This window comes from Trachypithecus francoisi, unplaced genomic scaffold, assembly GCF_009764315.1.
Source record: "Trachypithecus francoisi isolate TF-2019V2 unplaced genomic scaffold, Tfra_2.0 Lachesis_group6, whole genome shotgun sequence".
In the NCBI taxonomy this organism is placed as follows: domain Eukaryota; kingdom Metazoa; phylum Chordata; class Mammalia; order Primates; family Cercopithecidae; genus Trachypithecus; species Trachypithecus francoisi.
The window spans coordinates 49655258-49671452 of NW_022681471.1; the positions used below are offsets into that span (position 1 = coordinate 49655258).

General features: G+C 42.4%; 1 protein-coding gene across 1 annotated transcript in view; it reads left to right on the plus strand.

The window, feature by feature from the left end:
* The first annotated feature begins 2538 nt into the window (after nt 1-2538).
* The window catches only part of SYTL4 (synaptotagmin like 4), a 58666-nt gene continuing 45009 nt past the window's right edge, over nt 2539-16195 (plus strand). The window contains 2 exon segments of the mRNA XM_033201164.1: nt 2539-2573; nt 3051-3144. The gene's annotated coding sequence lies outside the window, so the exon portion shown is untranslated.

Genomic DNA, 16195 nt, shown 5'->3' on the forward strand with positions numbered 1-16195 from the left:
TACTAAAAATATATATATAGCTTGCACATGGTGGTGTGTGCCTATGTCCCAGCAACTCGGAGGCTGTGGTGGCAGTATTACTTGAGCCCAGGAGAGAGTCTACAGTGAGCTACAATTGTGCCACTGCCCTCCAGGGTGGTGACAGAGCGAGACCTTGTCTCAAAAAATAAAAACTTATTGTTAAAAAGTGCAAATGGTCCCGTGAGTCTTCAGTGAGTTGTAATCTTTTTGCTGGTTGGAGGTCTCACCTTGATGTTGATGGCTGCTGACGAACAGTGATGACTCCTGAAGGTTGGGATGGCTGTAGCAATTTCTTAAAATAAGACAGCATGAAGATTGCTGTATTGATTGACTCTTCCTTTCACAAAAAGTTCTCTGTACATGCGATGCTGTTGATTCCATTTTACCATAGTAGAACTCTTCCAAATTAGAGTCAATCCTCTGAAACCCTGCCACTGCTTTATCAATCAACTAATTTATGTCACATTCTAAATCCTTTTTTTTTTTTTTTTTTTGAGACAGAGTCTCCACCTGTCACACAGGCTGGAGTGCAGTGACGCGATCTCGGCTTACTGCAAGCTCAGCCTCCTGGATTCATGCCATTCTCCTGCCTCACCTCCTGAGTAGCTGGGACTACAGGTGCCCACCCACCATGCCCGGCTAATTTTTTGGAGTTTTAGTAGAGACTGGATTTCACCATGTTAGCCAGATGGTTCGATCTCCTGACCTCATGATCCGCCCCCTCGGCCGCCCAAAGTGCTGGGATTATAGGCGTGAGACACTGCGCCCGGCCTCTGTTCCACTTCTAATTCTAGTCTCTTGCTATTTCTACTACATGTGTAGTGACTTCCTCACTGAAGTCTTGAATTCTTCAAGTCATCCATGCGGGTTGGAATTAACTTCTTCCAACTCCCGTTAATGCTGATATTTTGCCCTTCTCCGATGAATCATAATTTTCTTAATGACATCTAGACTGGTGATCCATTGCCTTGATCGCATGTTGCCATTTACTGATATAGGAATACTGGAGGAGGAACAAATTTAAGAGAAAAGATGGTAGGTTTAACTTTGGATGTGTTGAATTTGAGGTGTCTGCAGGACATTCAAGTGGAGATGTCAAGAAAACAGAACTCAATAAAGCAGTCTGGGTAGAGTTATAGAATTAAAGTTGTGACCATATATATGATAATTAAAGCCAAGCGAGTGAAAAAGATTATTTGGGGAGGGAGTATATGTATCCTAGCCCTGAGAATGTCTGACTTTCAGAGGTCAGATAGCAGAAGAGTGGCTACAAAGGTCGCTGAGGAGAGGGCAAAGTAGTAGGAGGAAAAGCAAAAGAGTATAATGTCATAGATGCCATAGAACGTTTCAAGGAGGGAAATGGTTAACAGTGTTAAATGTAGGGGAGAAGTCAGCAAAATAAGGACCAAAAATACCTTACTTATTTGTGGATTTATCGACACTGAGGGTCATTGGCTTTTTATCTCATTGAGAAGTTTCAGTGGGGGAAGGAAGCCAGACTGCTGAGCGCTGAGAAATGAAAGAGACGTAAGGGAGTAAAAATTGCAATTTCACCTGTAAAGTATGTTTTCAATACATTTGCCCATAAAGAGGACCTGAAGAGGGACCTCCTGTGTAGGGAGGATATTTTTTTAAGATGGTAGATACTTGAGCATGTTTAATTGCTGATGTGAAATGAGGGGGAGGGATGGGAAAGAGAGGAGGGAATCTGCATTACTGGTAGGTATAAACATTTTAAAGTCTATTGATAATACTGCTCACATGCTTTCTAAAAGGGTTTTTAACCAACATATGCTCCTATCAGCAATTATGAGCGCTTGTTTGGTGGTTACTTTGTCATCATTAAGTGTTATTTAAAAAATAAAAAACAAAACTCTTTGCCAAATAATCTCATTATTGTTCTAATTTGCTTTTCTTTGATTACTAGTGAGTTGAATATTTTAACCAGTTGTGTCCTTGAGCGTGTATGTGTGAATTTAGTCTACTCCTTTGCCCAAAACGTTTCTATTTTAGACAGACATTTATTTGCCATAAAAGGCCACAAGTCAAAAGATCAGAATGGTATCATATTTTATTTACTCAAATTAGATAGTTCATACTCTTTTATCTCCTTAGAAGTGTGAGAAAATTTGACAACTTTTGACTCAGCTGAACGAAAGGGGCAGGTGATTTCACCATCTAAGGGAGCGACCAACAGATGGAAGTAAGGGGGTGGGGAGGCACGTCTAGTGTTAGACCCCTATCCTCGGTCCCCAGGCTCCCACTCCTAATCTGGAAGGACATTCATTCCCCTTGTGTCTCAAGGCTTTGGGTCCCAGAGCTCCCTTTCGGGCTGAGCGGCCCCCTACTAAGGAGCCCGGGGCGCTGTGCGGCGCCTTTAAGAGTCCAGCTCCTCCCAGCTCCAGGGAAAGTTGCAGCTTTTTCCGCCTCCCGGGAGGGTGAGAAGGGCCGGCCGCCGGAGCTGGGTGGCGATCTTTCCGGAGCTGGAGACCCTCCCTCGAAACCGGCACTGGGACTTCTCGCTCTCTGGAGGCACCTGTTGCAGGTGACAGGTAGGTCAGCAGCCAGCGGCCGCCCCGTCGCCCTCGGTCGGGGGCTCCTTCTGGACCTCCAGCTCCTTTTCGCTGCTGAAGCGCCCCCACCCCCATCTCGGGGTCGTGCGTCTTCCCTACCCGCTCTCTGCTCCCCTAGTTTTTCCTTCTCCCTAGCTGACCTCGTCTTCCCTCTCCCTGTCCGCCTCTCCCGACCGCACCCCCCAGGCTTGGACTCCCGTCTGCTTGGGCGGTCCCTCCCGGCCACTTTTCTTTCTCCAGGGCTTCTTCTGGCACTAATGCGGGCTGTGCCCCTCTGGGAGCCGCCTCCCCTCTCCTCTCCGGCTCCCCTCGCGCGGAGTGCCCGGGCTTTTCCCGCCAGCCCGAGCTGGTGCCCCTCCCGAGAGCTGGCCCTGGGGGCGGGGGCGGGGCCGAGCTCCTAGCGGGAACTGCGCCCTCCAAGGCGTCCAGTCACCTTTTCGTGGGTTTCTCTCGCAGAGCTTGGCCGTCGAGCGGGGTCGCTAACCCGCACTCTCTTCGGACCTCCGACATCGCGGCGTCGGCTTCTCTGGCGTTGGCCAGTCAGCCACAGGTAAAGGCTGGAGGCTGGTTGGCTGGAGTCCTGCCTCAGTGGGCTCCCTCTGCATTTGGGGCTGGGGACCTGGCTATGTGCTGTGGAGCTGTTTATCTTGCCGCTCTTCAAGCCGGCTGTGAGAGATCTGGTTGGAGAAGGGTCCCCGAGATCTCAGAAGGGGCACAGAATGCTTCTGTCTCCTGTGATGGTTTGTAATGGGGCAGAAAAGGTGTTCCTCCAACCCTTAACATTGAGATGGGATTTGGGGTGGTGAAATCATTTGGTTAGAATTCTGGTGGCTTGAAAAGTGGTGAGTTTCTAATTAACCAAGCTTTTCTTCCCCAGTACCCTTCTTCTTCAGGACTAGAGGACGTAAATTCCAGATTACTGCTCTTGGCAGGGTTGACCCTAGACCTTGTATATTTGTGGCAAAAAATGAGTCTTCTGTACATCCTGGACCTCCTATATTTAACTGGCTTCTTTTCTGCTCTTTAAGCTCCCCACCCCTACCTCTCATAAATCTATTAATATTGCGGTATTAATGACTTAAGACTTTTGTCGCTGTGGGAACAATGTTCAGTGCAGAGATGTGGCCTTGATGAAGTTTTCTGCGTTTTTGGTTGTTTGGTTTTTAGCACCCTAGTAGAAAAGCACCACCAACTTGGCTTGTGAGGCTCTTTTTGGGCAGGGGATGAACATTTCTGCTAACACGATTTCAGGTGTCTCACTCTTGGTCAGAGCAGTGAAATGGAGCTCGGAGGCCTGTTCTGGGGTAACTGATCTGTGAGTATATGTCGCATTCCGGCTCTCTGAGCTTGTTAGGCTCTGGTTGTTAGGCTCCATTGAGCCAGACACTGTGATAAGTTCTTTACATAAAAATGCAATCCTCACAGTAACTCTATACAATAGGTGCTACAGTTATAACCATATTATGATGAAAAAGAGACTTAGAGGGTAAGTGCCTTGCCCTCACAATCTCAGAGGCAGAGCTTGTGTTCCTATCCTGTCACAACACCTCTATTGTCTTGAATGTTGGGAACACTGAATAGCTCATGATGAGGACTAAGTGATTAAAAAATTTCCTTCCAAGTATATGTTTTGCTCCTTGATTCCCCCTTAGATGCACTGCCGAGACTATGGACTACTTACCTTACTGATGTCTTACCCACTTCATTTCCGACATGGGTCAGTTGCCACGTTACCACTATAAGTACACATCCCTGAGTGTACCTAGATGAATGAAATCTCCCGGGTTCTCAGTTCTGTGGTAATTGTCCTGAAGTTAGGGGAGGGTAACCCTGGATTCTAGGGATGTGCACCTGACTCAACTTCTCTTCCTCTCCTGCTGGCTAGGGTAGAAATAGTGATAGGGATTTCCTGACAGCCATACCAGAGAGCCTGAGGGTGATCGTGTGCTAGTTTTGTCATGGGATGGATGGAGTGCCACAGGCAGGGATAGGAAGAAAATGTCCTCCCTATTCCCATCTCTGGGGCCTTGCTCAAACTGTTCCTTTTTTTTCTTCCTAAAAAGCTAACTTTCCTCCCCCATGCCCATTCCCCTGACATTAATTCCTATCTATCCCTCAAGATTGAGTTCTAAAGTCACCTCCTTTGGAACGGCCTTACTGAACACATACTTCTTCCCCCAAGCAGAATTGCCAGTTATCCTGTGTCCTAAAGCACTTTGTTTACACCTCAGTACAGCCCTTAACACTGCTTAGTTGTTTTTACACCTGGAAGGCTGTAAGTTCTCTAAGGGCAAGGTCTGAATCTTGGAGCTCCCTTTGTCTTAAATATAAGATATTGGTAAATATTTGTACCAGTAACCAGATGTACCATGCCATTCCTTCAAGGTGCTGAGGTGTAGTGATGGTGGGGTTAAGGGTACAGAAGACACCTTCCTGAGGCACTTGAAATACCACGGCTAGGATTTTGCCCTGATCACCCTATTAAACGTGTAATCCCTTCTCTGAACATTCCATATGCCCTTTCCCTACCTTATTACATTTTTCTTGCTTATTGTCTGCCCTGCCACTCCCTCACCCACCATAACATAAACACCCTGTGGGCAGGGATTGCTGTCTGTTGTATTCACCGGTAGACTCTTGGACCCAGAACAGTCCTTGGTACATCATAGGTGCATACTAATATTTGTTAATGAATGAAGGGCATTGCCATTCTAGGAATTTGGCAGTCTTGGAGTTAGGCACTCCTGGACCTGAAACTAAGCCTACCCAGTTTGTCACCCTACAGGTGTAAGTTTGCCCCAGGCCCAAAATTCAGCTTTACTTCTGCTAATTTTTGCTTTGAGACTGCATTACTGATGCCAACTTTGACCTAGTTGGAAGTACTTCCTCTCTCTTACTTTTGTTTTTTTTTTTTTGAGATGGAGCTCACTCTGTCGCCCAGCTGGAGTACAGTGGCGTGATCTCGGCTCACTGCAAGCTCTGCTTCCCGGGTTCATGCCATTCTCCTGCCTCAGCCTCCTGAGTAGCTGGGACTACAGTGCCCGCCACCACCCCGGCTAATTTTTTTGTATTTTTAGTAGAGACGGGGTTTCACCATGTTAGCCAGGATGGTCTTGATCTCCTGACCTCTTGATCTGCCCGCCTCGGCCTCCCAAAGTGCGGGATTACAGGCGTGAGCCACCACGCCTGGCCTCTCTCTCTTATTTTTTAAAAGTATGAGTCTCTGGATGGAAATCTCTAAAGTTTAAAAGTGGAAATGTAAAAATGTTGTGCTTCTTGTTGGTAGGAACGGGGCCACACTGGGAGGAAGGGGTGTGGATTGTCAGATGTCTTGAGGCCTTTCAGTCTTTTTGCAAGATCATCAGTAAGAGGCTGGAGAAAGTTACTGTGCAAGGGGAAGTGAACAGCTCAAAAGAATAACGGATGGCACAAATTAGGCTTCTGGTTTCAAGTTACCCATAGCCTTTTAGGTATGAGGTGGTTATTGGATTATGGAACTTTATGGCAAAGCCGTAGCTGAGTGCTGTTTGTGTTGTATTTAACTAGTTTTCTACCAGGACGATTGTGTAGTATGAAGAAACCACTGTGTAACATAAAAGAAAAAAGTGCTATTCTCTTTAAAAGTGTTTTGAAATGTTCAGAAAGGAAGAGGCCAGACTGTCTTAGAAGACAGACTTGGAAAGAGTTGGGCCCTTCATAAGGTGGTAAATGTATGACTCTCATCATTTATATATGTTAACTTATTTGAAACTCAAATTTGTACAAAAAACTGACCAGCTTTTTTTCCTACTAAATTTGTCTCCCCTGCCTTTGAACATTGCAGTGACCCAGGTTTCAGTCCCTGACTTTTCTTCTCACATTTAAAATCTTCACAGAGGCTCTCTTCCAGCCGCATGGCTTTGAAGAACATCTGTCTAGCTACTCGTCACTCCCAAATTTATGTTTGTGACCCAGGCCTTTCTTCTAAGCTGCAGCCTCATATATCCAATGACCTACTCGACATCTCTCCTTGTCTATCAGATGGACCTCTCAAATGTAACGTGGCCAGAACGGCACTCCTGATTGCCCTTGTATTCCCACCCTCTTCCCTCAGCACTCCCTGTCTCAGTAAAATGTCACCATCATCCATTCAGTTGCTCAAACCAAAAACCTAAGATCACCCTTGATTCTTCTTTTTCTCTCACTGCCCTCCACCCAATTTAATTCATGAGGGAGTCCTGCTGACCTGATCTTCAGACTGTGTCATGTATTCTGCCACACGTCTCCATCTCCTCTGCCTATTACCTTAGCCCAAGCCACCACAAGTCTGCCACAAACATCCTTGCATAATGCTCAAGGATATATATACACAAGTATTGTTGTGGGGTAGCTTTCTAATAGAATTGTTAGGTCAAGGGATATATACATTAAACAATTTAAGTAGGCATCACCCGAGTGACATCCAAGAGGGTTTACCCTTTCACTATTGCGAGTGGTTTCCTCCTGCCCTTGCTGAGGATGGATGACACTTTTAATAATTTCCAATCTGATAGGTGAAAATAGTATCTAACTGATTTAACTTGGCATTTCTCTGATCACTAGTGCGGCTGAGCATCTTTTCATTTGTGTTAGCTATTTGTATTTTTCCGAGACTTGCTCCTTTATATCCTTTGCACATTTATCTTTTCGGTTATATATTTGATTTGTTTGTAAGAACACTATATTTATTAGTTATATTTACCCATTGCCTGTTATATAGTGCAAGTTTTTTTCTCTCTAGTCTGTCATATGTCATAACTTTGTTCATGATGCGTACCCCTCTTGTAATCAGATAAAACCCACTATAAAACATTTAAAAACATGTTCATTAGATTTGGCAATTAGGAGGCCAATGACAACATCAGTACAGCAGGAGAGAAGGCAGATTGTAGAGGGTTGGGCAGTGAGGACTGAGAAGGACTGAGAAAAAAAATGGTAGATACACATGGACATGGCGAGTGGGATGATAGACAGTGGAGACTCAGAAGGGTGAGTGGTGGGAGAAGGGTAGATGATGAGAAATGTCTTAATGGGTACAATGTATGTTATTCAGGTTATAGATACCCTGAAATCTCTGACTTAACCACTGCATATGTAACAAAATTGCATGTGTACCCCATACATTTATATTATTTAAAAAATGTAGTATATACATTGAAGAAGCTTGGCTATGATGGGAAAGAGAGAGTGTTCCTTATAGACAGTAAGGCACAGGGGATAAAAAGGCTGTTTTATTTAATTTTGTTTTACTTTAAATATAAGAGATATTTAAGTATAAGAGATAGATGAGCCCATTTATGTGCAGATGGCATACAGCTTGATGATGCAAGGTCCCTGAGAAAGTCAGAGGGTGGGAGTGCCAGAGTGAAAGCGGGGAAAAGACTAGCCTTAGAGAAAGAGTGTGGCTATACCATTGAGACAAGAGGATTCACTAATCCTCTTGGTAAAAACTATGGAGAAGGAAGGAGCTGTAGAGGGGCAGGATTTTGAGAGAGCTCCTCCACCCCCAAAAGAGAGTGAAAAGTTGACCAGAGAGTAAAGAGGGGAAGAACGGTGAAGGGTTGGAATAGCATTTGAGAGGGATGAAAAGAGGAGTTCTTTAGCGGCATATCATCCAGGTTATGTATATGTATTTCAAAATATCATGCTGTATACCATAAATATGTACAATTTTTGTCAAGCATACCTCCATAAAACTGGAAACATTTTAAAATGGCTTGGGTAACTTGAATTTGTCTCCGCCCCAAGTCGCAGAACCCTGTATCCATTCTCTCTGGCAACACTCATCAGACCAGGAACACAGTGTGGACAATCTAGTATGAGGGATTTTTTCCAGGTGGCTGTGACAGAAATAGGGAGAGGGCTGGAGATTGGATGGCCCTGGCAGAAGAATAGTTGAAATCATAGACCACTGTGGCTTTCATATTCATATCTGTGAGTATCTAAACCTAACTTGAACTTGAGTAATTTTTAAGAAGTAGAAAATTTCCATGGCGTCTACAATGCTTCTTGTTTGTAGCTCTATCAATTCAGGCATCAGAATACCATTAGTACCAGTGTCTTTAAACTCATCAGAAAGCACGATTTGATTTACTGAGGGCCTACGATGTGCCATGCTCTGTGTTGATTTACTGAGGATTACATTGTACCAACTGAGAGCCTACAGCCAGGATCCTGCAATGTAAATTTATCCATCTATCCATCCATCAACCCAGCTAGATGCTTGAGGTATGGCTGAGAAGAAGGTAGACAATGGCCGTTTTTCTCCTGGAACTTATTTCGGCAGGGGAAGTGTGTATTAAATATTGTATGACATAGTTTTTTAATTACAATTGTGATAAGTTCTGTGAAGTTCAGTTTTTTTAGAAATCAAATTGTCACATTGCTTTTTAACAGGTCTTCCTAATTTACATTTGCCAGCAAAATATGAGAATATCTCTTAAATCCTTTTTAAAAACTGAAAATGTCTTTCTAAAATTTTGCTGAATCAATAAGCAAACATACAAAAGTCTTTATGGCCAGTGAGAGTGAAACTTTTTCTTTTTGATATCTATTGGACATCTGATTTTTCCCCTTTAAGATTATCTATTCACGCTCTCTGTCTATTGGATACTTACCTCTTCTTGTTTTTAATAGATCTCGCATTCCATGTTTGAAACCATTAGATACACTTCTCTCCTTTCTCTCTTAGCCCCGGCGACCTTAAAATATTTTCCCCTAGTCTCTACGGCCATTCCCTTTTGATCTCCTGTGAAATTTTTTTCTTACCTTGAAGTGTTGCTGTGCTTAGGGATGGGACTACATTTTCATTACTTGACCCAATAAAAGGTAACATATAAATCTTCTGTTCCTGCTTATCCCACTCTACAGAGCTAACAATGTTAAGATTGTATTTCTTTCTAGACATTTTTCCATTCATCCATGATCCAATCTGTCTAAAATGTAAACAAATAAAAATGGAATCATAATATATATGATTTGCAATTTTTTAACTTAATATGCTTTCAGTGTCAGTATAAATAGAACTACAGTACCTCCTTCTTTTTAACAAAGGCACAATATTCCCTAATATGTGTACCATAACTAGTCAGTTTCCTATTGGTGGATGTTTATGTTCTTTAATTTTTTTTTTTTTTTTGCTGTTTCAAATATTGAGCATCCTCACAATATATATTGTGAATTTACTTGAATATCAGTAGAATAAGTTTCTCAAAATGAAATGGCTGTGTTAAAAATGGTCAGTGGTACTAAAGATCCAGAAAATCTAGGAAGACCAAGAACTATCTGTTGGATTTAGGAAGTTCTTGGTGACCTTAGAGCAATTTCAGAGAACTGTGAGGCAGAAAGCTAAACTATGGTGGGTTGAGAAATGACTGGGGAGATGAGGAAGTGGAGGCAGTGATTATGTACAATTCCTTAGAGAAATCTGTCTGGCTTTGAAGAGCAGAGAAAGGGTAGTAGCAAGCAAGGAGTTGAGATCAAGGACTTGTTATTTATTTAGGAGGGACTTGAGTTTCTTTAAAGGCTGGTGGGAAGGAGGGAATAATTAATAGAGCAAAATCCTTAGAGGGCAGAGTCCTTATGCCAGATGGGAGGGGATCCAGACTGAGGGAGAGGATTATGCTCAATAGGCATAGATGAAAGTAGGTTCATAGATTTGGCAGCAGGAACTTGTCTGATGGTATTTCTATTTCTCTATGATATAATAGTTAAGGCCAACCTCTTAGAGCAGGGGTTAAGATGGGACAAGGTTTCAGTTAGATATTTGTGGTGTTTGAAGAAGGTTTTAAATAGTTATTGTGGAGAACAGGAGAGCAGTCTAGGGAAGCATAGTTGCAGTGCCAGGCAGGGTTAAGGTGAGCTTGGTGACTAATAATTCATATGGATAATAATCTACCAGAGTGTGATTTTTTTTTTTTTTCTCCAGTAGATCTCAGGAGTCCTCGTGCATGCATAAAGTATAACAGTTGGGCTTAGAAGAGCTATAGTTTTTTTAAAATCAGATATTTCCAGTGAAATATGCATTATTGAGGATATTGACAAGAGTGCAGTTGAAACAATAAAATTGGCTGGGTGTGGTGGCTCACACCAGTAATCCCAGCACTTTGGGAGGCTGAGGCGGGTGGATCACCTGAGGTCAGAAGTTCGAGACCAGCCTGGCCAACATGGTGAAACCCCATCTCTACTAAAAATACAAAAATTAGCCGGGCATGGTGGCACACACCTGTAATCCCAGCTACTCGGGAGGCTGAGGCAGGAGAATCGCTTGAACCCAGGAGGCAGTGGTTGCAGTGAGCCAAGATCACACCACTGCACTCCAGCCAGGGCGACAGAGAAGTGTCAGAAAAAAAAAAAAAAGGAGAAAGAAACAATAAAATGTAAATTGTCTAGAAAGGAAGTAAAGATGGGAAGGAGCTGACAAGGTGAAAGCAGAAGGGTCTATGGAAGACTGCCCCCACCCAAGAAATCTGAGAATAGGAATGGGGCTAGTTGAGGGGCCCATTGACTGAATAGGCTAGAAGCACAGCAGGTTGTGGTCAGAGAGGGGGTGTTGAATCAATTATATCAAAGGTGGAAGAGTCCTAGATGATAAGCTCTTGGGTGTGGCTGAATATGATATATGGTATTCTTGATGCCAGCTCATTCATTCAACAAATATTTATTTTGTGCATAGTATGATCCAGACAGTGCTGTAGGCACCAAAGGCACAGAGATGAACAAAACAAAGTCCCTTCTCTCATACAGCTTACAATCTAGTGGGGAAGATTATTTTTATAAACTAAAAGAACATCCTTATTGATGTGCTGATTCCAGTATGTGTAGCTCTATTTGTAACTAATGATAATACCAGGATCAAATATTTACATGTATAGGGCTAAGAAGGTCCATCTAGGCATTTTGAATATCTTGCTTTATCTCAAGTTATACTAACTGAATTATGAAAACTCATACCTCTTGTCCCCTTAGAACTTTTTAAGGTGTTTTTACTTACTGTGTCAATATTGAAAATAAATATATACAAATCTAATTTGAACATTTTATTGGTTTTAATTTTTTATACTTTATTTCTTCAAAATATTAGGATATTGCTTCTAGCTGTAGACGAGATGTTGATAATGCATGTACTAATCTTGCTCTAGGGATTGATGTAATGTGTAAAGTAATTATGGTTAAGCAGTTTAGGAGGGAAAGAGGGCTTGTAATAAGTTAATATTTTACATTTATTTTATATTATTCTCCAATTTATATCTACCTTTAATGTACATATGTTCATGTATATATTTATTAATATTTTATTAGAAAGAAATTAGCATTTATTTGGCATCTTATAGGCCTCAAGTAACACTTTAAAATTACCTGCCACATATGCAGTTCAATTTAAATTCAACTACAGGTTATTTTATTGTTTTAAGGTTTCTGTGGCCATAGCCAGATCACAGCATCCCTAAAATTAAAAAGGAACCTAATGCATGAAATCACAGTTATGTGTGAGCATGGGTTGGATTAGTCATGAACCATGATGATTCACATTTAAGGGGACTGTGTGGGTAATTTTAGGTGACATGGTCTGCAAGAAATCATCAGATGCCAGCTAGAGTTCAGTTTAGAAATCCCCACCATCTGTGATCCTGGCAGGAGAAGAGGGTTTCCCTGTGGGGGTGCTGCATTATCAAAGCTTGTTGACTAAGGAAAGATAATAGTGTTCTGCGTGGGAGGTGATGAGGCTTATTGAAAAATAACAATGTGTCAGCTCTCACTGGACTTAAAAATGTTTTATACATATAAATGACCTAGATTTTAAAACAGTCCATTCTTTTAGTTGGGGATTTTAGATTTTTAAAAAAATCTAAAAAATGGGGTGTCAAGGAAGGGGCCTTTGTCAGAGAAGAGGGTAAACTGGCCATCCTACACCCATCAACCTTATGAGGCTCTTGTGTTTGGCTCATGTTAGAGGAAGCTTCAAATGTAGATTTTGAAAGCCAGAAAGCTAAATGGGATTTGCTTTAATATATGTATTTTCCCTGTTGCCAAGTAGGGTGTTTAGACACATGTCTTGTTTTTATAATATTTTAGATTTACTTCTATGTACCACATTTATGGAAATCTGCCGTCTAGGATTGGTGGTGGGTTTAAGGCATCTTCTAGAGTTGCTGAGGAGCAAGGGAAAAAATGTGTGAAATCATGAAAGACCACATTTCCACATATCCAAAACAACCATTCTGCAGGAGAAGTGAATATATAGTATTAAGACATATGACTTCCCTCTGGGACTTGTTTTAGAGTGTTATATATTATTTTAAGTGGGAATTTCTACAAACCATTTATGAACAGAATTTGTTGATATTGAAAGGTAGCTATGTGGATTCCATCTGGAGGAAATTGTCCCCACATATGATTCTAAGAGCTAACCAAAGAGATATTTTAGTTACTACCACTGCCTTCTTCCACCCTGCTGCCCACCCCCACCCCTTGCCCCACCATTATGCACCTGCCATCTTTTAGGAGGGATGTCCTGAATAAGGAGAATGAGTTATTTTCTTGTGTATAATGTTGCTTTGAGCTAGAGTTGCTCTGGCCTGTTTCACATATTGCAGGACAAGGTCAGGGGTCTGGGAAAGTAAGCCAGACTGAGGGCCTGTCAAACATTATGTTTGTTATTAGCTGAAAACTTTTAGAAACCCCACCTCAAGTTCCTGAGGTTGATGTCCCCTTTTCCAAAAATCACTATATAGAGCAATATTGCCAGAATATGAAGAGACAGTATAATATAGTATAGCGGTTAAGAGCTTGGACTGTGGAACCAGATGGCCTGCGTCCAAAAACCAGACTATCACAGGGCGTGTGACCTTGAGCAAGTATTTGCTCAATCTGTGCCTCACTTTCCTCATTTGTAAAGTAGACATAATAATTTAGTACCTACCTCATAGTGTGATTGTGAGGACTAAAGTGCTTAGAAAAATGCATTGTAAATAATACATTATAGAAGTGTTAACTATCATTTGTCATCATCTTCATCAGTTGGTGGATATCGTAAAAGGAGTGAAAACCAGCCAGATGAGATGGCTGACGCCTGTAATCCCAGCATGTTGGGAGGCCGAGGTGAGGAGATCACGAGGTCAGGCTTTCGAGACCAGCCTGGCCAACATGGTGAAACCGCGTCTCTACTAAAAATACAAAAATTAGCCAGGTATGATGGCATACGCCTGTAATCCCAGCTGCTGGGGGCGGCGCTGAGGCAGGAGAATCCCTTGAACCCAGGAGGCGGAGGTTGAGGTGAGCTGAGATGGCACCACCTAACTCCAGCCTGGGCAACAGAGTGAGACTCCATCTCCCAAAAGAAAAAAAAAAAAAAAAAAGGAGTGAAAAGCACAAAATGCCTCAGCACCTGCAAACTCTACTTTTGTAGAATCTATTTTGAAAAGGATTGTAGGGATCCACAACCTTAGTGCAAAATCAGAATTTTGTAAAATTAAGAGCTGATTGTAAATTTCTCATTGTTAGGGAAAAATACAGCTTTGCTTCCATACAATGTTTGAGAATGGACTCAGCAGGCCCTAGGGGATTTTATGTGAGGCATAGATGTGCCGCATGGATGGACAGGTGGGGGTCTAGACCCCAGCTGACTCCTAGGAAGCCTTAGTTGCCCTTTGGTTTTGGAGCCTTGATACTGACTCTACCAGTTTGTCTCCACTCCTATTTTTCTTCTTTTTAATCCTATTTTAAAATTTATGCTATTTTTTGATGTTTTATGCATCTTTGTAAGTCACTTTAAATCCTGTCTGGAACAGTGTATAAATAAATATCCCTTAAACTGATCATATCTAATTACTAACATTTGCTTCATATTTATGCTTGTCAGCCTCCCTCCATGCAGAGAGGTACGGTGACCTTCCATCTAGGCAAGAATACTGATTAGATTTCTCAAATTTCATAGAAAGATGTCAAAACTGCCATATGCTCATATATTTTCCAAAGCATATGGTTAATAATAATTAAAACTAAACAGCTACCAATATTGGGTGCTTACTCTAGGCCAGGCACTATGCTATTCCTTTTACTCATGATGCATGCTTGAATCCTCACAGCCATAGGCAGAAGCTCTTATTATTAATCCTCATTTTTACAAATGGGGAAACAGACTCACGGAAGTTAAATAACTTGTCCAGAGTTAACTCAGGGAAAAAGCAAAGCTGCGATTTAAACCCAGGCAGCTCAGATCCAGTGCTTTTAAGCACAATTCTATGCTATACTGTCCTTAATTAGAAATCTAGCACATCAGAACTCCAAGTCCTAGTAGAAGAGGCCGTACTTGTGTTACAGAACATTCAAGGGCCTGCAGATTTTCTCTCCGTGTTATGTCTTTAATATGCTCCTTTCCATCTCTAGTGCCACTGCCATCTACTCTTGGCTCTTGTTATCTTTCCCCTGGATTTATGCCACAGCCTCCTCAAATCCATATTCTGCAAAATTGTCAGTGTGCCCTAACAAGTCCTTGCCTTACCTAAAACTCTTCAGTGATTTCTGTTGTCAAAGGCTAATTAGCCATGTTTTTGAGCATAGCATATGGAGCACCCGCCAGCCACACGTGATGTGATTCCCCACCTGCCTCTTCCGCATTCTCCCTTAGAATTTTTTTTTTTTTTTTTTTTTTTTTGAGACGGAGTCTCGCTTTGTCGCCCAGGCTGGAGTGCAGTGGCGCAATCTCGGCTCACTGCAAACTCCGCCTCCCGGGTTCACACCATTCTCCTGTCCCAGCCTCCGAGTAGCTGGGACTACAGGCGCGCACCACCACGCCTGGCTAATTTTTTGTATTTTTAGTAGAGACGGGGTTTCACCGTGTTAGCCAGGATGGTCTCGATCTCTTGACCTCGTGATCCGCCCGCCTTGGCCTCCCAAAGTGCTGGGATTACAGGCGTGAGCCACCGCGCCCGGCCTCCCTTACAATTGAAACCAACCAGCATCATTGTACTACTTGCTTATACCACGTTGCTTTATGCCTCCATGCTTTTGTAAATGCTACGCACTTTGCCTGGAAAGCCCTCTTTCTCCTGCTTATCCAGCTGAAACACATTAATTTACAATCAGTTCATATGCTACTGCTGGATATTCTCTTTCTAGTTCCCTTTCCCCAACCTGAATTACGTGCCCTCCCTTGGTATACTTATAATATATCACGCATATATTTCTTTGGTTACCATGTTTTTTTTTTTTTTTTTTTAAGGATTATTTAGGTGTCTCTGCTACTAAACTGTGAACTCTGTGGGCATGGACTACGCTCTGTTCTTTTCTTCTTAGCCAGCTAGTATATCACTTAGCACATAGTTGGCCCTCCTAACTAGCTAGCATTCTGTAACAGTGCAGAATACAGAGCTCTAGGACAGGGAAAGAAGTAGGATTTGGAAGGCCTGAAACCATGCACACATTCCAAGATAATTACCAGGACAGCAGAGGGAGCTCTTGCAGAAAAGTCTTTGGGGCCAGGTAATTTACATTATTTAACCCAAGAGCCAGAAAGGATTTGGGGAGATGCAAGCTGGGTTCTGAATCCAAAGGGAACTTTGAAACTTCTAAGAAGCCAGACT